Source organism: Schistocerca piceifrons, chromosome X (assembly GCF_021461385.2).
Source record: "Schistocerca piceifrons isolate TAMUIC-IGC-003096 chromosome X, iqSchPice1.1, whole genome shotgun sequence".
Taxonomy (NCBI): Eukaryota; Metazoa; Arthropoda; class Insecta; order Orthoptera; family Acrididae; genus Schistocerca; species Schistocerca piceifrons.
In genome coordinates, this window is record NC_060149.1 from 194,760,166 (window position 1) to 194,785,028 (window position 24,863).

The following is a 24,863-nucleotide window of genomic DNA, read 5'->3' on the forward strand; positions in this document are numbered from 1 at the left end:
TTTTAAACCTTCCGGTAGATTAAACTGTGTGCCGGACCGGCACTCCAACTTGGAACCTTGTCTTACTAAGGCTATCTATGCTATTTCCATTCTTCCAAGAGCGCTGCTGCAACGAAGTGTACACGAGAACTTGTGTCACGTTTGGATAGTAGGAAACAAATTCTGATAGAAGTGAAACTGTGAGGACGTGCTTCGAGAACTGCCAACGAGTGATTCCGCGTTCGCCTCCCGATCTGGACCACAATTTTAATCTCCCAGACAGTTTCAAAACAGTGCACACTCCGCTACACAGTGAAAGACACATTCACGTCTCAAATTTAAGGAGGAGTTCTTTTCAAATGATGCAGTTCTTCGAATTCCAGTATCTTGCTTGTAATTCTAAAGCGTTGTTCGAAGCACTGATGTATATAATCATTGTTATTATTATTATATTTATGAAGTCTTCCGTCGCTACTCGGTAGAATAACTTCACATTTAAGGTTGAAAAGAAATAAACTGCGTTTTGGTACTACTGATTTCTTTCGGCTTCTTAGACAATCGTCAGGAAACAAATGACTGTCGTCCACAAGAGGCATTAGTGTGTAGAAAACCAAACTTGAGAAACAAATAGACCATCGGCATAGACGGAATTTTTAGCCTTGACATTAGGTGGCAAATGCCGCACCGAGCTTCCATAAATTGTGTCATGCGCCAAACATGCTAAATTACAATTTAAAAGAAGGATAGTATGAAATACTTTACATAACGAAAACACACCGTACCAAAATATACTGGTTGTATGAATGTTATTCTAAACACTGCAGAGAAAAACAAAGCAAGATATAATGACAATTATACTGTGCTACAAGTTAGTGGAGATGAATGAGATCATTGGGACTGAGATCAGGAAGTATTTAGCTAGCTGATAAAATCATGTGAAATATAAGACTCGGGACGTGCCTAGCTGGTAACGATCATTTAGAGCCAGATGGAGATTTTGTGCTAGATGCTTATCTGCACCAAGTGCTACTAATAGGCAAAGTGTTGGCTATGTGCGGTACTTCTATGATTTTCTTTTTTTATCTCTTGTCTTCCTTCGTCACATGCTCAGCAAAAGTGGAGTCTGAACTGTGTAATCTCCAGCTACGTTAAATTATTGTATTAAATTATTTAATGAGTTTTATCGGTCTTATTAATAAACCCTAGGAATCTATGGTCCGTGAAACGTAGTGTTTTGTCAGATTTGTATTTGGTGGTGAGAAGAGGGGGAGTTAAAACGAGAAACTGTATCCTTAAGATGTGCCATAGGTTACTCAAACGGCGTTAATTTCAGCCGTTACTAATAATGTAGATTTCCAAATCCACGATTACCACGGATTTATGAGAGGATTTCAAAAAGCGCGTTGCCACTTTATAATTACAGACCTAGTAACTTTTAATGATGGTGCACTGCAGTTTAAGGGGCAATTTCAACATGTCTCCAAGTCTCTGTTAACCACGGTGGAGCCTTCTGCCAGTCTTTCAGTTTCTCGACCATAGAAATCCGCTCCTTTGTCACGGAGCAATTCCAGAACTACTCTGTAAGCGTCCTTGTCTTTGCCAAGTCTCATACTTCCCAAGACGTTCTTTCAGCTTGCCGAAAAGATGGAAATCGCTTTATGCAGTATCAGGACTTCTCGATCAGCGTCACCTACGTCTGTACGACCTTGATAAAATTGTTGGCACAATTTTGCTACGGCTGGACGCGACAGTACATTTGGTCCACATATCGCTAGAACTTCGCAGTGAATGTTTGTGTAATTTAGATGATTTTTCCACAAGAATCGTACTGCCCCGCATACTTCAGCTTTGGAGTACGTACCCAGTTGCAGCGCCTTTTGAGTCGCACACTGTGGTGCACCTGTCATCCGTACCGTACCAGAATCGTGTTTGCAGGAAACCCAGAACATGTACTCTCTTCTGTCAATGCGCCACTGTTGTTGCGCAATGACTTTGCGTGGGACGACAAGCGTAGCTTACTTTCCGAAGTCCCTACGTAATTATCTTGTACTCGTTTGCTGTCTGGGGTTGCAGGTCCTCGGCTACAGATATCGTTTGATGTATCCCTCAACTTTGCTAATAACAAAACTTTAAAGTAATGTGTGTTTACAATTGTTTAGCACAAAAACATTTACGCGCGTACAACGCACGGAAATATCTCGCTAATTCAGTGTTGCCGCCTTCACTCTAAGAAAAAAGTAATACAACGCAGTCCTGGAAGCATAGGCATATCTACTCGATAACTTTCAAACCGACAGATTGCTACACTCGTCGATATCGTGTTAAGACTCTCACCCTTATGGACCAAGTGCCCCCCCCCCCCCCCCCCCATGCTTCTGCAGAAGCTACTGTTTTTTATTCCAGTAGGTTGTGACGTCATTTCCTTGGCATTGAATAAACCATACACAGAATTTCGAAGAATATCATTATCAGATTAAGATTAATAATATTTTTAGCAATACTGATAGCCAGTTATACAGTTAATTTACTGCATCCAAATGGCATTGAGACTCTTTCAGAAATCGCCGGTCTTTTCATATGCAAATCGTGTTTATAATGTATACATTAAGCGAGTTGAAAGCGGGTCAAAGAGCTAAAATAACACAGAAACTAGTATCACTAAAGAAATATCAAAATAAAAATCAAACAGAAAGTTGTCGCGATATATTTCAACCGACTCCGCTTGATCAATGTATTACGAAACTGAAATTTTATTTTTTACAAGCAAAGTATTATGAGGTTATCGAGGTATCATTACTTTAATTAACTAACGGTGGTTAAATATCATCTATTAAGTAAAACTAGTTATCAGAATCGAGGTATTTTAACCTATTGCGTAGACTAAAAAGCATCATTTTCTTTAAAATGCTTTACTAAATAAGTATGAAAATAAGTTAGCAGTGTTCTCATGTAAGGCATTGCGAGATTGGTTTGTGTAAAATATTCTCCCCTTCCTCCCCACCCCCCACCACATAAAAATCTTATGTCGCAGTCAATAACAGATGATTTCTGCTTCCAATACATGTTAGCAAAGCTAGAGATAATTTTTTTGAAGAGAAGTAAAATACCAAAAGTTGAACCACACGGAGAAATGTGATCAAGTAAACACAAGTGAAAGATCAATATGGAGAGGGACGGATATTTTCAAAAAAAATTAGGTTACGTCAGAACGCACTTTTCTTACGTAGAATTCAGGTTATGATTAACGAAACAGTCGATTTGGAATAGACTGAGTGGACGCACTCGATCACGGATTTGTGAATGGAGTGGCGAGTTGAATAGAATTATATCATAACCGAAACCACGGATCCGCTCCAGTTTTCAGAGTTTGGCTCTCTCATTCCTCGTTGTGGAGAGGGGTGGTGTGTTACGCGCCTTCGTCGTGAGTCACTCGTAACTCAATCTGCCACAATGTTTCATTCAGCGGATAAAGGGCGGGACATGGAGACTTTTTGCTGTGTAGTTGCAGCTGACTGATAACGTTGAGTATACACTTCCGCTTTATATCATGTAAACCGTGACATACGTGCTTCTCAAATTTTCGTATGACTGTTTTTCAAGAAACGTATCTCCGAATTGAAGTTTCTCGGAAGTAATGCTAAAGCTGTTAACTAAGAACATATGACAACAAATTGTTGTTATCATCGTATTTATGAATACCTCGCTCTTTGCGTTCTAGAATAATTTCGGATTTAAGATTGGAAAAAAAAGGAAATGAGTGAGGTATTAAGAACAAGGAAGATTGGTAAGCCACGTGGACCAGGCAATATCAGTCTGCAGCTCTTAAAATATGGTGGCTACAAAATTGAGAAACTAATAACACGATTATTCAGTAAAATGTTACATGAAGATTCAATACCCAAGGAAACGAAGCTGGTCTATATTAATACTATATTTAAGAAAGGCGATCGCAAAAGCTGCTTGAACTAGTGCGGAATTTGAGCTATAAACACATTAATGATAATTTTTGGGAAAATTAAAAATAAGCTGGAAAGAAATTATAAAACCCACGAAGAACAATGTGGCTTCACAGCTGGTAGATTATGCGTAGACCATATTTTCACATTACGACAGATCTTAGAGAAACATAGGATTAATTTTCATAGATTTAGAAAAAGCATATAATACTGTCCCGACAGAACTACTTTGGAGAGAATTACATTTCTCTAACATAAAGGATCCTTTAATTAAAATAATACAAGGAATGTATAAAGATAGCATATGTAAAGTGAAAATTGGTAGTACACTTTCACAGAAATTTAGAACAAGCAAAGGTCTGTTATAAGGCTGCCCCATATCACCAACATTATTTAAAATCTATAAGATATCAGTCTTAAGACACGGTCTCGTAAGTGCAAATTAAAGATGGAGTTTATTTACATCACCTACTATTCGCCGATGATCAAGTAGTTAAAGCACAAGACGGGGAGGATGCAAATTATATGTGTAATCAATTAGCAATGGAGTACAGAAACTGGGGATTGAAGATCAATTACCAGAAAGCAGAATACCTCACTAATGATCCAGATGACTTATACATAGAGGGAAAGAAAAGTAAGAAGGTCTTGTTTGGGATCCATTTTAGAATTGCAGGGAAAATCAGACGTATAAATTAATAAGAGAAATAGCAGTGGAAGGAAGGTTATTCGGATGCTCAACTCAGTCTTATGGAGCAGAAATGTAATAACCCGAACAAAAAAAATCATATATAAGTCGACACTAGATAGCGTAGTTATGTATGGAGTGAAGACTTCGACTACAAATCTGAAACACCTAAAAAAAACTGCAAGCAGTAGAAATGGACTTCTGGAGAGGATCAGCATGAATTTCAAGAAAACAGAAAGTAAGAGACGACGAAATAATAAAGAGAATGGAAATAAGAGAAAGAACACATAACGTGAAGGATAGAAAGAAGTTACAATGGTACGGGCATGTAAGAAGAAAGGAGGAAGCCAGAATTCCGAAACTGGTCCTGAAATGGAAACCAGAGGAAAAGAAGAGAAGAGGACGCCCTATGACCACCTGGCTCGAAAAACGTACGATTAACAGTGAGAAGAGTTGGCGCAGAGGAAGAGTATATACAAGATCGAGGAACATCCTGAGGAGATAAATTAAGATCTTACGTAAAAGATGTAATAATTTCCGGGTATTTGTTATGTTGGAGAAAAACCTTTATATAGAGGAAAATCTCAGTCAATAAAATAATAAAAGGAACGAACTGCATTTGCATTGTACTAGGCCATCACCAGAAGCCATTTGACTAACGCCCAAAAGCTACAATAGTGTGTAGGACACTAAACAATACTGTCAACACGCACGGAATCTGTTGTGAGGGAATTGTCAGATCGACAGCTATAAGCCGTGTCACGCGCCACATACGTTAAACTGTTATTTACAAGATGAATAGTATCCGACACAGTACATGACGAAAACACAATAATGTCCAGCTATGTTACATTAGTACTGTAATTTTATAAATTTATTCGTCCTTATTTGAAAATCCTAGGCATCTACGGCAAAAGTGGAGCCGATGGCAAGCTATACTCGAGCGGCGGTGGGGATGCAATAACTAAGTGCGACAGAAGGGAACCCGTGCTTCCCGCTCGTGTGCTCCCTCGCTCGTCAGAGCTGACAATGTTTGTGTGGTGTGCGACATGTAGATGTAAGTGCGGCGAGCCGGCGGGCGGCTGGCGGCGCCTTTGCGCCGGCGTCCGCTCATAATTATGTGAGCGGGCTGGATGCCAGGCCACTCGGACCCGCCGCTTGACATTTTGACGGATGTCTTTCAAGAGTAAAGAATGTCTGTCATGACTGTCAGCGGCAACGGGCTAACTACAGCCCTCAAAGGCCGCCCGAGGAATTGCCGAATCTTCTGAAGTTCCGAAAATTCCACTTAACATTTCTTAATTTTAAATGTAAGACTAACGTTCGCCCCGTCGTCGTCTTCCCTTTTGTTTCCATAATATCATACTGGTCCCAAATATTGCGCGCCTTGCACATTGTTCTTCACCAAATTTATACGGAGCCATTCTGCCGCTAGATTTTTGGCATACCGCCGCAAAAAGACGCGCGCTGCCGAAACAAAAATGCTCACCCGCGTAAAAACGAGATCAGCTCGTCGAATTTTATTACTTACCGAACGCTTAGATTGCTTCCGTAACGATACTCCCTTTTTTGCCAGAGATTTGTCTAACGATTTCAAACATACTGCCATCTTCCATTGTGGGCGTGACTTAGTCAGAAGGGGCAAAACATTCCATCTCTCGAAATTGGCAGATACAACGTGAAAGCTTCTTTGCTTCCATTCATAATACGCTGGGCAGCTTTTAATTCCTAGGAAACGAATTTTTGTATTTGCCTCTTGCTATTATTCGATATCGTTCGTATTCTGTTTTTGCAAATAAGAGTCTTATTCACCTTTGATTCCTAATACAATGAAGCTAGATATTTCTGTATTCTCCAGAAGAATCCTTGACAGTGCGTAAATCGTGTGTAATGTACAAAACAGACTTATCCATTGCTGAAGAAAGAATTAATTCAGTCCACATTAACTGAATGAGCTACATTGCCTATATCATGGCTGGTAAATAACCGACTACATATCTAAGATTTTATATTATCCTTTCCCAGGCCCCGCACACTTTCCTTTAGTTCGTGGCATTTTCACCTGTGGATTCTTTTGCGTACGTGAACAAAATGCCTCCATGACAAACCTGTGTCTGGCTGACCCATTGCGAGATCGACACGGAACGTAGTACACGCATTACGACAAAGATAAGTGAAGTTGTAGTGTGCCAGTCGCCCACATTAACCTCGCTTAACGGTAGTACATGTAACGAGGAATATCAGATATAGAGCTGCTGCATGTCCACTGAAACTAAACTGATTCTTATACGATGCACGCACAACAATAATGAAATGTTTGAATATTATGTATACAATAATCTCATCTTTATTAAGATCGTAGAATTTTTGTTGTCTTTTCATCTGCATCAGCATCAATACTTCGCAAGACACTTTACGGTGCGCTGAGAAAGGCCTCTGCCTCCGTCATTTCCGCACTTTCCTAGTCCATTTCAGAAAGAAGGACTCATGCATGGTACGTAGGATTTGTTTTCCGTAGCGGTCGATATGCATGTTGGAGGAAGCAGTAAATTGCTTTATATGAATTTAATGAGTAAACCTCTCTATGACATGCATTACGTCTCTTGTAGCCTGTACCGTTTATATGCGTATCAGAGTGATACTGTTGCGTTTATAGGGTACTTGTCCGAAATAAGTGAATTATGTCAAGAGGTTGATTAGTTTCTTTCCAACATTAGCAGTTATACGAAGAATAAAAGTAGCTAAACTTAAGTGTTCGAGCTCAGTAACATGCTTCTTCTAGTTTAAGTTTTCGTCACGTACACTTAAAAATTTGGGACACACTACCCTATTTACCGATGCCTCCTCATGTGCTATATATATTTTTGGTACGACACTATTTGTTGTACAGAACTGAATATCGTGTGTTTTTTCAACGTTTAGGGAGAGTGCATTTTCTTAGAAACACTTTAAAATTAATTGGAAAATTTGATTTACCATCTCTTCTGCGGCTTTCCCTGTAATCGGATTTATTATGACAATAGCATCTTCTGCAGAAAGTACCAACTGTGCTTCTTGAATGTTAAATGGAAGGTCATTCACATATATAAGGGATAATAGTCGACCCAAAGTTGAACCCTGCTCGACTCCCTTTATGGTACCTACTCAGTAACTAAAATTTTCTACTTTTGCGACAGCGTTTTAACTGTTTAGCACAAACTTTTTCATTCTGTTTTTCAAGTATGATTCAAGTCAGCTGTGCTAAAGCCATCCATTCCATAAAACCCGAGTTTTTCTAAGAGAGACCAGTGAATAACTCTATCAAATGGCATAGAAAGATCACAAAAAATACCGACTAGCGATATTTTATTATTTAAGGCTTGTACTGTTTGATGAGTGAATGTAGAAATAGTATTTCCTGTCGAGCAACTCTTCTGGAATACAAACTGTGATACGCTAAGTAAATTTTTTTCCACTTAAGGGCGAGACTGCTCTTGACTACATTATTTTTTCGAATATTTTGGAAGAAGACGTTCTCAAGGAACTGGATGATAATTGCTTAAGTCTGCTTTGTCATCTGTCTTAAGAAGAGGTTTAACAATTACATATTTTAACCTGTGCGGAAAAATTCCCTGCTCCAGTGATGCACTGCGTATATCACTAACGACATTACTTATTACGTTGGGACAACTTTTCAGAATTCTGTCTGAAATTCCATTAGCACCACATGAGCTACAGTGAAGGATTTTGATGCCGTTTTTAGCTGCTTAAAGTTTTGTGGAATGGAATTCATAATATATTCTCTTGTTTCTTTAACTGAGTTATGAAATTATATTCATACTCCTGCATTTAGCAAGTGACTGTTAAAAGCACTTGCAACTCTTCGCTGACCAGCTCTCGTGCGATACTTCGTTAGCTAGTGTTACTAAAAGTAATCGAATGAACGGACTCCAAAGCGAAAACTAAGTAATCGCAAGAACGGACTCCAAAGCGAAAACTAAACTCCTATATCTACAATTACATATATGTTCTGTAACCCACTCTAACGTATATTGGAGAGAAAGTATTTGATTGTAATGTAGGTTTGAGTCTCTTCACGTTCCATTCACAGTTACAAAAATGGGAAGAATGAGTGAACTGTTGTTTTGTATCTTTTTCATCAATTTGCTCAAATAGTCCTTTTCCGGTATTTGCCACGCTCCATTGTGTGTTTAAAATAAGAAAGTAATGTTATAATATTTTAAAATAGCCAGTTATTCGATAAACAATGCGTATAAATGTAAGAAATGCGTTATATCTGCCTACATATATAATTTCATGTCAATTCTGAAAATGTGCGGGGTACTTTCAGTAAAACCGTTTATTTGTTGCAGATTACATCTTTGTATTCGTCACTCGGATCTCTGTAAGCTATGTCTCAGTCTCTACTTGTATGTTTAAGTTACTAATATATACGATATCAGATGGCGACGTACTGGCTGCAAACAACGACAGTGAATTGATTGACTCACTTAAATGTCGACTGTGCAGTCAGTGACATATATTTCTGAAAAACTAAAAGTGTGATAACATTGTAACGTAACGCTTGTCGAATATCATCTCCTCACTTGAAAGGTACTGCACATGCAACTTTTACATTTGTTCTTCAGCTTGAGCCTGAAGGACGTAAGGTATACCTTCACAGCAATGCTCTGCTCAGGGAGGAGATCAAATGTGATAGTTCTGTATGCTATAACACTCTGGATGAATGCATGGCAAACTTAAGAATATTCTTGGACTACGTTTTTATTTCAGTGTCACCTTGGTTAGATTTTGGCATTTACTGTTACTCTTTCCCGTAAGTTAGACAAACAAGCCATCCCATACACACGCTCGATTTCAGCTTCTTATCCATCACGGTATGGTATCGAAGTTTCACAGTATCCTACCGATGATTCGTAGCGTGCCATGTGCCTTATTTCAACTGGGTCTGTTCGTTTGTCCCAGAACTTGAATGCCCACATTAGCGGCTTGTGACCATGAGATCACATTAACGCCTCGCAACGTCAGTCAATACACAGTGCGACATTTCTACCTCGGCTTAACTAATTGCGTGATATATGCGTAACTTCATTCTTCTGATATACGCCAAAGTCATTCACTCGGGTATGATATATAACATTTTTTATGGGGACTAGATTATAAATTTATTGAAGACAGTATCTCGACCTACTAAATGATTACACAACGTGAAATTAATGTAAGACACCATCGTTCTCCAACGATTTGATTGATAATAAAGTGCGGCGCGCAGCTCGCTATCGGTCAGACTAACAAACGCTGATGAGGTACGTCGGACAGCCTGAGAGTAATTTTAAGTGAGTTCTTACACACGTATAGGGGATTTTAATATGGTTCTACGTATCATAGGGCAGTTTAATATGGTTTTACATATCCGACTCAGAAACACTACACAGAAACAATTGAAGCATGTGAACACAACCAAATACTATAACGTTACACAGACAAATAGAACAAATGTCTTACCCTCTCATCTTAGGAAAAAATAATGATGTGATCACAGGAACTGCGTCCTGCTACTGAAATACACGATTTTTTTTAAAAAGATTCATGGTATTCCAAAAGACTATATCTGCTACATGAGCGAAGCTAGGAACCTGGAGTGAATTTTAACTCACTTTACGAAACAAAAAGTCTATGTTCGTTCCAGATGTAAGTTCCTGGTTCGTATACTCTTCCTGATGCAACTAGCTTGATCAATCTTTCATTATGCAATGAGATTGCGATAACACAGCAACAAATGGCGTTTTGTGTTCTCCGTTTCAGCAGCTGCAGTGATGTTACAACTGTGTGGCGACGTAGTCTCAACGGTGGACTGGTAGTAAGAGATCTACTGATCTCGCATTGTACCATTGACCTCGATGGTTCCTTGATCTTATGGTATGTATTTGTTTTTGAAATATACCTGGTATGTGGCTCACCTGCCAAACTGCGAGGCCGCACAGACACACCAGTGAATGGTGTAACTGTACACATGCTTACAAAAGTATGGATGTATGTTGTGAACCCATGGAGGTCATATTGGACATTTGTGAATGCTAAATGAAAATTTTGGTCCCAAACGTAACGAAACAGATACTCCAAATTTGTATGCTCGTTCTTGTGAAATATATATTCTTGCATAAGTTTCTATCATTGTTCATATAGAAGATGTGTTCTTATGAAATCGGATGAATGATTTCAAACCAGCAGCTGCAGTGATGTTACAACTGTGTGGCGACGTAGTCTCAACGGTGGACTGGTAGTGCGGCGCGCACTGTTATATCTGCGACAGCTGTTACCCTCATGTACCCACTTCGAAATCTGAAAGAGCATTGATTAACAGGAAAATAGCGTTTTCTCGGTTCTATGTGTCCCTTTTAGAGGTTAACTGTTGGGTTATTATAGAATTAATAAGTTACGAGGAAGCGACATTCTCCACTTTCCTTATGAACACTGCGTGACTAAATGTCGTTTATCATGCACCGACAATCTTTGCGAATTGCAAGCTTCTGTTCAGCATTCAGTGGCAGCCATTCCTATTCGGATCACACTATACTAATCCCGACATGATAATGAATAATGCCTCTTAGGTCACATCTAACAGTACTGACAGCCACAAGTTTGTTTCCGTGCTCTAGCAAATTATTTCCTCTAAAATAAATGTTTGCTAATAAATTCCGCGTATCATCGGACCTTATTCCTCTTTTCAGGTACCAAATTAAAGAAGCCATTTTATTTGATGATGGTTACATAGTAAGAGGTGGATTCCTTGTGACGGACTCTGGCTCGATGAAAGAAAAAAGTGTCGTGACTATCTAATCGTGTTATAAGATCCGATGGCACAGTTCGTTTATCCGATTGGGTCTTCTTACTGTTCAACTCAGCATAACCACATAAACTGTTCATAAAAAAGACTCCCGAATCGCAAGGTAATTCATATGAAAGTGAAATTATAGTGTTTGAAGGAAAAATTGTTCAGTGTCTTCATCAAATACTGATTACAGTCAAACTAAGTACTCATTTGTCTTTGATATTTCGTTCCCTGTGTTAGCAGCTTTTAATATACAATGATGAATTGTGCTTACGCTTCTGAAAACATTACACTACACAAAGAATTTCTCCGTGCTTCGCTCTTATTAAACTATTTCTCGCCATGCTTCATCGAGTACGCTGAAACCGAAATACTGCAAAAAATCTATTATCGTAGGCTCGCTCTTTCCGTAAGCACTAGTTCCTGGGAAATAAGCCTAAATTCTTGAACTTTGTTCGTTAATTAATCCGTTACACTGTATTCGCAGTTATTATCACATGAAATTGAGTCGAGAAAAAAATCCCTTTGAAATAGCCTGTGAAGAGATATAGAAATTCTGAAGATCCTTTTCTGAAAATGTGACACTTACTAGTGATGAACTGTTTAGAAAGTATTCGTATCTAAGTTATCGTTGATGTGGTATCGAGAGAAAAATATGTGCTGAGAATAAATTGAAGGAATACCCATACAATGACGAAATGGATAAATTCGTGATCGGCCCAAATTTTATAGTACTTATTTGAATTATCAGTTTACAGTTCACAAATTCCTAGCGGTGTCAACAAATCATTGGTGATCTTCTGAACTAATAAAAAGAAAACGGAAGCAAAATCTAATACAGTGCGATCATGCCTATTTACAAACAGAGGATAGATTAGTCGAAGCTACAGCAGTGTAGCAAAGCAGCATGCTAAAATGTTTACTACTTATAGAACTTTTAGCAGACATATATAAGAAGCATCCAGAAAGCCGCGAGCGTTACCACACCGCTTCCTGCCGTCTCCAGATCGAATTCGCCCCGCTGATTTACGTCAAGGGGCGGTGTGCCAACCAGCCTGGATCTGAAGGTGAACTCTCACAGCCTACTACGTGAAAACCGGGCTGCTATCTGCGTCCCGACTCGGTTCCTCTGTACGCAAACAGATGGCTACACGAAATACTTCTCTGGAGGGGGGGGGGGGGGGGGGGTGAGCACAGGAATAGCACTAACATTGCCAAATCCAGATATCCAAATCAGCACGACGACCACATGAAGATACAGGATAAGGCCGGAAAAAAGGAGATGGAGAAGACTTGCAGACATGAAGACTTACTGACCTAGTAGCAGGGTGCACCTTCCTCGAGCGATAATTGTTTCATTGTCTCAGGTGCGAAACTCGTTGCACAGAAAGCGATTTATTTTAGTTCTGATGGTAAGGGTGTTGAGGAGATTCCTTGACGGTACCTGTAATATTGTGGCAACGAAATTTTGGGATTACCTTATGACTTTTGTTTTCTGTAACCGGAACTCTTATTTCGTAATGAATTAAATTTAATAATAATGAAAAAGATGTCAGAAAACAAAAACTGGAGCATCCTGCGACTATAACGTAATTACTTAAACAAGGCTTGAAATTCGAAGGTAGTTTGTCTGTTACTATACAGTGCCACCAAGAGTTTAGTATTTGTGGAAATACTTCATTCGTTATTCGCTCAAATTTTATGATAGGTACCTCTTATCGATGTTTTCTAGTATCTGTAACGAAGACGTGATGCTGGTAAAAACAGAAAGGAAAAGGCTTACTGTCACTTCAGTTGTACAGCACTTCCCGTTGGCGTTTAGCCAGAAATGAAGAATCGTTGCGCCGTTCAATCTACGACCTGGAACATGCCACGGCGATGCGTGTAAGTTTCTAGCGACCATTTCCGACATCGCACAGGTAGCACTAAGTATCTGCGACAAACGGCTTTTCTGACGTAGCGGTAATAGATTATATACACAAATCTTCCTCGTGAATAAGTTACCTATTAGTGGAAACCATATCTAAATCCCTACGATAGTTCCTGAGATTAGCTTTCACATAAAGAAATACACAGCGGGTGACTCTATAATATGCAGTGATACTGCATAACCTATATGCTTTGAAACAATTGTAGTTCAAGAATTAAGTGGATAATTGGAATGACCTGCTTCAGTGATTTTCCTAAATGAAAATGTGTGAAACATATTATTTATTATACAGTGAATCATTGTGGCAGCATCTGAGAATTTAGGAAGAGAAGGATACGAAATTTGATGTTTGGTAACTTCTGCAGCTAAAGTGACTAATTTGGGTCAAAAGTATTTCAATAACGAGTACAGAAACTGGTATAAATAACTGTTTATTAAGCTTTTTGTTTACCAATTGAGAGCACTGTGTTGGTCCGTTGTGAGTTCGCTTTGCATGACCGCCAAAAGTACGATGGGACGAGGTGCCAAGTGCTAAAAATATCCAGCAGTTCCTTTAACCAAGGTTTAGCGTGGATTTCAAATTCATTTAAGAACGTAATGCAATAGCTACAATATTTTATTTCGGGGATGATTAGATGAGTGACCCTCACTCTTTCTCATTTTTTTAATCACAGTCGCTGATGATAGTGATGCTCGCAGTGTGTTAAATTCTCCAAGGTGCATAAATAAATAATGTGCTACTATGAACGCTATCCTACACCTGGAAGTTTTATCTTAAATCGTGGCATTGCATCAAATCGAGGAGTTGAGGCGCGTATCACATGCTGCGGAGCCGTTGCTCGCGCATCTTGCAACGATGTTGCGTCAAGCGTGATAGGCTGTTGTTATCTGTTGTCAGGTTCAGATGCCAGCCACTCGGTTGCAGCATGGATAACGACGCCCCGATGAGTTCTGTACTGAAAAAGCAAAATAGTATACCAATGGTATTATTGTCAAACTTCCTTTACTGGTTCTTACAACTAATTGGAAACAAGTAAAATGTGCGGTATTAGAGTTGCTGCATTTTGTATGAATGTATTCAGTGAAAAATGGGAAATAAAAACTATGAAACTCTTTTTGTATTCTTGCTGAAATTAAGTTCATAATTTCAATTTATATGTAGCCGACATCATATTCGTCCTCCTGTTGCAGTTGACTAAAGTAGATTAGCAATGAAAAAACCTTTTCTAGCTGCGACCTGCTCTAATTTTTTCCACTTTTAGCATGAACGTAATCGTTAGGAAACATGAACTTCCGTTTCGTAACCTACGAATAACAACTGTGTATCTGCTTTATAACAATAGGTTTGTACACTGTGTAAGCGAAAAAAAAGAAAAACGCTCTTCTGTTTCGCCCACTTCCATTGTGGATGCTCTGTAGAACAGCACCAAAATAGAAAGAAAATTACGGTTTAACATGCGATAAACGACAATGTCCTTAGAGGCGGAGCGCAGGTACTGGATGGACAAGGATGGGGCCTTTTCAAAAGTACCATTCCGGAATAGATCTCAAACTACGTAGAGAATCTGCGGAAAATCGCAAATCTGGAGGGCCGGACGGGGATTTCGACTACTGTCCTCTCAAATGCGAGTCTTACAGCCACAGCGGTTAGGAATGTATCATGTACTTCATTCTATGGTCTACCACACGACCCACCTAACTGTTTGAAAGGCTATGGTGTGTCGTGATAAAATAAATGTTCGGCCAATTGTAATTGTTGCGACGTATTTTTGTAGATCGAAACGGTGTAGTGACATTTTATGATGTATCTGTGAATTACTTGATACTGATTCATCTTAAACGTTACAGTGCTCATGGATGTTTTGTGAAATATTTATGAGAAATTTTGCTGCGAAATAGTAATTCTGTGCATGCCAAATGACAATTAAAGTAACTAAATAACAAAGGAACTAGTGACAAAGCAATGAAATGTATTATATTCTGATTTCAGAAGCGTTACCTGCAAGTATCACCGACTACAGACACCAGAATCCAAGGTGAGGAATCGCAATTTTCCGTAAGGACCAACAGCGAACACCAACGACACTTACCGTGGGGTGTGCTGTAGTGATAGCACGGGAGTTGTACACGGAAGGCAGCAATTCAAATATTCACCCTGTCTTCCAAATTTGGATTGCTGTAGTTTCGCTAAATCGCTTAAGGCAAATACCAAGCTAGTTACTTTTCAAAAATCACTGTGTATTTCCTTCGGCATCCTTCTCCAATAGGAACTTCTGTCCCGTTCGTCATAGTCTCGATATCGACGGTGTGTTATATTCTAAACTTGCTCTTCTTTCTTTTTTCCAAAGACGCTTGCCAGATAGTATTTCACACATGAGACCTGAGTTCCTCACGGCGTATATATTGCTCAAATAACTTACCAGAATGCCGCCGTGTGAAGTCGTCGACAACCGCCGATACTTCGAAAGAGCACACCCGCCAGTTTCAAGGCGTAAGTGTAGCAGACGAGCCTAGCGCAAGGGAATTTGCGAGAAACTCCGAGAAGATAACACACACACACACACACCCGCCCACCCACCCACCCACCCATACACACACACACACACACACACACACACACACACACGCAGACGCACTGTAAACACTAAAGCCATCACAAACCAAATATGATCGACGTCATAAGTTATCGATAGTGAAATTAATAATCAATGGGTGAGGTGGCATCAACACTGTCCCTCTGTTTTTTGACAAGGAATACAGCAGGATTCCATACAGAATGTAAACAAAAGCCACCATCTTACTGAAGCTTACATGCTGCAGTCATGCCTTCAAGATGCTCCTGTCGATATATCGGCGCTTATCGACGACGTCACCTGGCTACATCCCCGTTATTTATTTGAACAGGATGTCATAATTTTGTGTTTGTCGTCTACTAACTAATACTGGACTCGTTATATAATTATGTGTGGACTACAAGCCATTTAAGTTGCGCTTGTACCCCACAGGATCCCTTTGGGGCTTTCTTAAGAAACTGTCAAGAAAATCTGGCAGATGGGACCACTGCAGCTAGTTGGATGAAAACCATAAATAAGGGAACTAACGATACAGCTAGCTCGCTTTATTCTGTATGACGTACGGACATATTTTTGATGAGTATGGGTGCGTATTCAGGAGGAAATGCATATTTTCCGGGGTGTTTATAAGACTATAAAAATGTGTGTGTCACCTCTCTGTACTCTGTACAGTTACCGAGCTCATTCTGTTGTGTTCGCAGTATGTACCTAACGCGTCTATGGAAAACAATTCAGGATACGCGCAAAATGCGTGTGGAGAGTTGTATACAGCACACGACTACATTGTCCAGATAGAAATGAAGATTTGATTCTTCGTCTGGCGTATTAAGTGCGGAAACCTCTAATTAAAGAGTGAGCAACAACGTATGGATATGCAACTAAATATGTGTGACAGTACGATCTGTTTCACTTACGACAGGAAACCTGAATTCGGGTAGGCAGACTCCAGTCTGCCCGTCCAATTATGCCGGTTCCACAGACTGCGACAGGTCTCATTTCGGTTTTAGGCGGAATAGGCGTATGTGAAAATCCCTGCCCCATTTAGCACCTCTCAGTGGTGTGTCTGTAGCCTGTGGTCGCAAAACTGTGCAGAAGCTCAAAGTCAGTAGTGTATTGACTGATTAATTCAGCTACCTTTGCCCGACGTCAGCCCTACAACTTATTGCTGTCTGTATGATGGAGAGCTTGATACAGAAATCCACTTTTTTTTGTTGTATCCTCAACACTGTCATAGACGCATTGGTGGTGAGTGCGATTGCATTTTCCTGTGTGAAATAACCATAGGTTTTTCCACGAGTTATTAGTTGTATCAAAAAGAGATTCAATACATGACACACACCGATCGGAAATTACGGTTGTATGGGACAGGATCGGTCCAACAATTAGAGTAGCTATAATTGCAAATCACAGTCCTGTCTTCACGTCACACGGAGCTCGTAATGTAACGGGTGATGGTTTCCAGAACACCAAAATTGATTGTTCTGGGGGTTCACGTACCCCACGAATGCAGTCACGCTTCATCGCGAAAAAGAGCATTTCAGTATCAACCTTCCACCACGCAGAGACTGCACTAGCTAGTTGCAGTACTGACTTCGAGCAACGCTATCTGAATTATTTATTCGATGCGCTACCACAACTTGGTAAGGTTTCAGATTCAGATTGAGCGGAGATGCTAATGACGCACCAGTTTGAAGTCCTAAACGGTGAAGCGATTATTCGGAAGCACCTAGCTCGTCCAATTCGGCTATAACCGACACGCCGACTGCCACATTCCAAAGGACGGGTCAGAACGTATGCAGAGATCCGAGTGTTCCTCCCCAGTATTGGTTCCAACGCCACGCTGAACAGTCTTTCATCATACACGAAACACATGTTAACATCATTAGTAAGATAAAAATTTTACCATGAAATTGTTTACTGACTGTGTGGAAGCGAAGAATCAACAACTTCATTTTGCGAGTTACTCTACAGATGCACCTCTTCTCTGGGATATATTTGGCTGTCAATGTCATTAGCTTCTGCTTTCCTGTTCACCCACCTCTTCATAAAACTGAGTTGCATAATTTTATATTTTAGTGGATGTTTGTACAGCGAGAAAGTTTTCTCCCTAATGTAAAATATCAAAGAGAATGAAATTTTGTGTCTGCAGCGAAGTGTGCGCTGATATGAAAGTTCCTGGCGGATCAAAACACTGTGCCCGACCGAGACACGAACTCGGGAACCCTGCCCCTCGCGGGCCATTGCTGTAACGACTAAGCGACCTGAGCATGACTCAGGACCGCTCTTCACAGTTTCGGTTCCACCAGTACTTCGTCTCCTACCTTCCAAATTTCACAGATGCTCTCATGCTGAAGTGAAACTGTGAGGACGGGTCGTGAGCCGTGCTTGGGTATCTCACTCTTGTCAGCGTAGGGAAGGGGTCTTGTGTTCGAGTCTATGTCTGGCACACAATTCTGATCCGCCAGGAATCTTCATCAGCATATAGTTTTGCAAGAGCAACAAAATCAGTATTTAGTTAGAGGAAACAGAAATTTCTGCATAGTGGTTCGAATCGTACATCTCCAAATGGAAAACAGAGTGAAGTAGGGCAATAGGAATCGCATTCGAGAGGATGATGATTCAAATCCCCGTCGGGCCATCCCCATCAAGGTTTTTCAAGATTCTGTTTAATAACTCCAGGAAAATGTTGGAATGCTTCCTTTAAAAGGCTACGGCCGATATCCTAACCCACCCCTTCTTAATTTGAGCTTACGCTCCTTCTCTAATGGCCTCGTTGTAGACAGAATGTTAAACACTAATCTTCCTTCCTCCATTGTATATGGAAATGCAGGATGGAAACAACAAAATTATCAGCCTTCATGTTGTTGGAAACTGGTTACATGTCATGTCCCCCAGCGTCTCATCTTACAGCTCTTACATCTCATCTTAGAGTTGTCACATTTTGTTATGTTTCTTAACGATATTTCATAAGTAAACTTGCCCTTGGCTAAGTTTATCATCTTGCAGACGGTGTTAAATAATCAAAAGACAAATCAAGTATAAACTCAGGAACAACAGTGAAGGAAATCTTCACACGTAGCAACAAACGGTTTCTAACAAATCTTCTCTCATTAAGATCGGGAAAAAAATTACAGTATTAAGTTCTGAAACTGCAAGAGGTTTCCACTCTCCATACGCGTAAATATGATGACATGTGTAGGAGACACTGACAGCATAAGTTCTTAGTACTACTTGTCGATAATAAATTCAGATGGGACTATAGGACTTCTGAAGAGTCTAAATAAATCCATTTACAATCGGAATTTTTTCAGTCATAGGTGTTGAAAAATAAAAAAAGTGGGATATTTTCCTTACTTTCGTTTCATAATGCTATACGATGTCATTGTCAGTCAATTCTACTTACTCGGTAGCCACCTTTATTAAGAGAAATAATTAAGGTACAAATTATTAAACGATATCAAATTAGACGAATGCTACGTGCCATATCGTTTCGGCACATATGCAGTGAAGCGATCTTATTTGTGAAAGTAACAATTAGAAACAGTTTATGTTTGCCATGTGTCGTTTCAATAGCCTGAAAATTTCTAATGCATTGTCGTATGCGTGTATTAATATGTTTGTGATATTTATTTTCAAATGATAGTGTGTCTAATGGAAGTTTTGAAATATTTTGGGTCCTTGAGGATAATTTCACATACGATCGTAGGATTGGCATATTTGTTCCTTTGCAAGTATGTTTTTTTGTTTTTTGTTTTCCTTCTATGAAATGTATCATGTCCTCGAAGATCATCTCACTATGAGCCACGTAATAGACAGCGTATTTGATCGAACCTGAGTACATCTGTAAACCTGTCATGAGGGTGCATGCTGCTTATTTTGATCCCCCAACCAAGAACAGTCTTTGGCACCAACGGAAATCGAAGAGGGGATCCTCCTGGGTGTGGAACATGTCAGATAAACACATTACAAAAATGTAATTAGGAAAACTTGAGTTTCATTAATTTTAATGATCCTCAGTCAATAAACAGTAAAATTATGTACATGAATTAAAATTAAATTTCTAATATTTACAGGTTTTATACTTACATCTGCTTTCATTAAATCCATCATTCACGCAGTAGCTAGTTACTTGGCTATTACAACCAAGTATTGGTAAAAATTAAAGTAAATTATTCATTTCAACGATCCTCAGTTAAGAGCAGTCAAATTATGTACAAGAAGTAAAATTAAACTTCCATTATTTACAGACTTAAGACTTACATCTACTTTCCATACATCCATCATTCACACAGTAGGTAGTTACTTGGCTGTTACAACTAAGTATTGTTAAAAATTAAAGTATAATAAATTTTCATTAAAATGGTCTACTACACTTCTTGGAAAATTCATGGATGGAATAGTAGGAGTTGGTCACCAAACATTCTTTTACATTATGTTTAAATTGTGCCTTGCCTGAAATTAAACTCTTAATGGTTGCTGGTAACTTATTGAAAATATGCATTGCTGAATACTGGACTCCTTTTTGGGCAAGAGTAACTGATTTTAAATCTCTATGTATATTGTTCTTATTCCTAGTACTGATACTGTGTACTAAGCAGTTAGTTGGAAAAAGATATGTATTATTTCCGACAAACTTCATTAAGGAATTAATATACTGAGAAGCTGTGGTTAGTATGACCAATTCTTTAAATAGGTTTCTACATGATGTTCTAGGATTTACACTACACATTACTCTTATTATACGCTTCTGTACTCTAAAAATTTTTTCTCGGTTTGTGGAGTTACCCCAAAATATGATACCATATGACATAATGGAGTGAAAATAAGCAGAATCTGCCAGTTTTTTTTAACATTTATATCTCCTATGTCTGACATCATTCGCATTGCAAACACAGACTTGTTTAGGTGCTTAGCAGTTTGTTAGTATGTCGCTCACAACTGAATTTATTATCAAGTTGTAATCCCAAGAATTTTACACTCTCAACTTCTATTTCCATGTCACCATATTTTATACAAAAACTAGAAAGAAATCTCTTGGAAGTTCTGAACTGCATATAGTGGGTCTTTTCAAAGTTTAATGACAGTGAATTGGCTATAAACCACTTATTAATGTCGGTAAAAATTTGATTAGCTGCCCTTTCTAAATTTATATTTGATTCGCTATTTATTGCAATGTTTGTATCATCTGCAAATAAGACAAACTTAGCATCTGGTAATGCAACAGATGACAGGTCATTAATATACACAAGAAAAAGTTGTGGATCTAGTATAGAACCTTGGGGAACACCACATGTAATTTCTTCCCAGTCAGATGATGTCTGATTGCCTACTGTTTAAGTGCTACATAATGGACTTAATGACACCCTTTGTTCTCTATTAGTAAGATATGACTGAAACCACTTTGCAGCACTACCAGTGATGCCATAATATTTTAATTTACTTAAAAAATGCTGGGATAGACCATAATACTTGCTACCATGTTACATACCCTCTTCCATACACTTCACAGTGGTTTGCAGTGGTTAAATGTAGAGGGGGCGCGGGGGATATAGAAATACGGGAACACCAAAAACACAGCACATTGCATTCATAATACGGTGTTGGGAAAGCGTTAGGATTCGAAACAACTTCCATTTGTATCAGATGATTAATACAGGCCCCATATGGTTTTCTAGGGAATATCTACAATTCTTCCTAAAAATTATTAGCAAGTTCAGGTAATGATGATGGCGGTGAATGGCGATCACACATCCTTCTTCCCAAAGCAGACCACAAGGGCTCTATAATATTGAGGTCATGGACTGTAGTTTCCAGGGATATGTGATAATTCAACCTCATGCACAGATGGCCAGTCCTGGAAGATGCGAGATGTGTGAACAGGGGCACTGTTTGCTTGGAACATAGTATTACCACTGGGGAAGAAATGATGTACCATGTGATGGACCTGATGAGCCAAAATGGTCACATAATCGTTGTCAGTAATGCGACCTTGCAGCGCACCCGTAAGGCCTATGGAATACTACGGTATTGCTGCCCGTATCATCACCGAACCCCGCCGTCCATCACTCTTGGGACGTAAATTCAACCAGAAGCTGGAAACAGTGTGAAACGAGGCTCATCCCACGAAATCAGATTCATTCACTGTTTCGGCACCACATTTTCCTATATCAGGCATCTGCATCATTGATGAATGGTTTAGGAACTCCCTGCTTACGGAGCTCCCTTCGTGTTTTTCTTCGTGCTGACAGGGTTTGCGAGTGCGACATTCAGTTTTGAACTGACTTTCGGGAGCAGTCGTCTAATTTCTCATCATAATCTTCTTCAATGACCATCTGTCAAGATCACTCAACACACACTTCCGTCCGTGTTGTGATTCAACAGATGATGTTTTCCTGCTTTCCCTGTATACGGTGCCTCTTCAAACATCAAACACTTCAGCTCCTTTCTTACGAAAGCACCCATCGTATGAGCATGAACAATTTGCAGGAGCTCCGACGTAACGCACTGACAACCTGACAGAACGCTGTTCTGCACACGACGGACACTTGCAACGTATTGAGGACATTGCACAAGTGTCGTTCTTTGTAAAATACAACGCAACATGCAGCCTTGACAAACATCTGCATTTATGTTCAAGCATGCATTTCCTGCCGTGTTTTCATATTTTTGGTCGATACCTGTAGGTGTATATGTAGATGTTGAAGGACAAACTGCTGCACCGTAAGGACATCCGTACAATCTATTTTTGGTATTTCCCCAGTTCAAGTGCGGACGATGTATCATAAATATGAGGGCATGGTGAAAAGCAATGCTTCCGAATTTTTGATGGGAAAACTCTTAAACCTTTTTAAGTAAAAAAAAAAGTTATTAACAAGCAACTTTTTATTCTTTACGTCTGTGTACTTATGTCTCTATACAATCACCCCTGAAACGAGCATGTTTCTCCCACGAGAGAACAGTTTGTTGAAACCGTCACTGTACAAACGTGTAGCTTTGTTGACGGAACCAAAACCTCACTTCTGCTTGCACCGCTGCACAATGATCAAAGTAAAGACCTGGAAGGTGTTCTTTGAGTTTTGGAAAGAGATGGTAATCGGATGGGGCAAGAAGGGACTGTGTTGAGGACGATCGATGACAATGAATCCAAGGTGTGGAGTTATTACACATGTCGCATCGCTGGTGTGTGGTCTGACAGTGTCATGCTGAAGGAGAGGGTGCGCCGTTTGTGGACGAACTCTTCGAAATCGAAACTCGATTACAGCAAGCCGTCTCTCACGCATCGATATAGTTACGTTACACACCGCGAAATTACACGTTACAATTCGGAGCTCTCCAGCGGCAGAGGGTTTCAAATATATAGACACGAAGAATAAATATCTAGAATATTAAAAACGTCTGGTCTATTTAAAAATCTTTAAGAACTTTAACATAAAAAATCTGAGGCGTTACCTTTCGCCACGCCCTCGTGCTTGGGTAAATTTCTGGAAGAGGTTCCTCACAAAAAACAAAGAAATAATTGTACGAATACGTATCACCTAAAAGACTTCAGTTTGCACTTACTACTGAAGGTAAATTGCGCAACGGCATATTATCTGCATACTTTTCAGCTAGCGAGCACTGTTCATTACAACAACTCATAGAAATCTTCAGAAAGTATCACAACCACCCGTGTGATCCCATTAACTGCAGACACCGTACAAAAGCGAACCGAACTGCGACCAGTATTTTCGCAGGTTTCCGTAAAGTATCAATAAAGAATTGGTACACTTGGGACATCCGTCGTACAAACTTATTGTTCTAGCTGTCATCACAGGTAAAAACAGAAAACAAGTTGGACGGGTGAACATGCAGGCCACGGAAATGAGCGCAATCCAGCTGTCCACATTCATCAGCCCGTATATCTCAAACAATGTGACCGCAAAGTGCTAAGGCCTCTTACGCATGAGCAAAACAATTATCCTTATTGGCGGTAACACGTTCTGTAAATCTACAACAGTTACTCAGAAGGTCGACTTTAATCAGCAACCTCACATGTAATTTCCTTGCGCTGCTTACTCAGTCATTTCCGAAAATGTGTTTGGTTTTATAATCATTGTTTCGGCATGAAGAAACAGTTCCAGTTTTTTATAATTGGTTTTGATACACACGACATGCACTTTAACTTATTCTTCAATTTACTGATAGTCTAATTCAAGCGACTAAATTTACACTGCTGCGTACTTCATGCGATTCATCACGTCTTGCGTCTTTTCAGGGCTGCAGTAAAACTGTAATTTCTTTAAAATGTTCGATGCACTTTTTTTCAGATTGGAATAAACTGAGGCAAGGTATTCCTCTGAATTGTTGAAATTTAAACGCACCTGAACTCGTCCGAAGGCAAAAACAAACTTCTCTGCTTTTGCCAGGCCGGCCGCGGTGACCAAGCGGTTCTAGGTGCTTCAGGCCGGAACCACGCGGCTGCTACGGTTGCAGGTTCGAATCCTGCCTCGGGCATGGATGTGTGTGATGTCCTTAGGTTAGTTAGGTTTAAGTAGTTCTAAGTTTAGCGGACTGATGAAAAAAAAAATTGTTCAAATGGCTCTAAGGACTATGGGACTTAACATCGGAGGTCATCAGTCCCCTAGAACTTAGATCTACTTAAACCTACCTAACCTAAGGACATCACACACATCCATGCCCGAGGCAGGATTCGAACCTGCGACCGTAGCAGTCACGCGGTTCGAGACTGAAGCGCCTAGAACTGCTTGGTCACCGCGGCCGGCCGGACTTATGACCTCAACTGTTAAGTCCCATAGTACTTAGAGCCATTTGAATTTGCTTTTGCCATACCAGTTGACGGCAGTCGTAAATGAATGGTCCCTCTCGCTGCTTCGTGAATATTAAAATTTAACGTTATGGTGAAGTC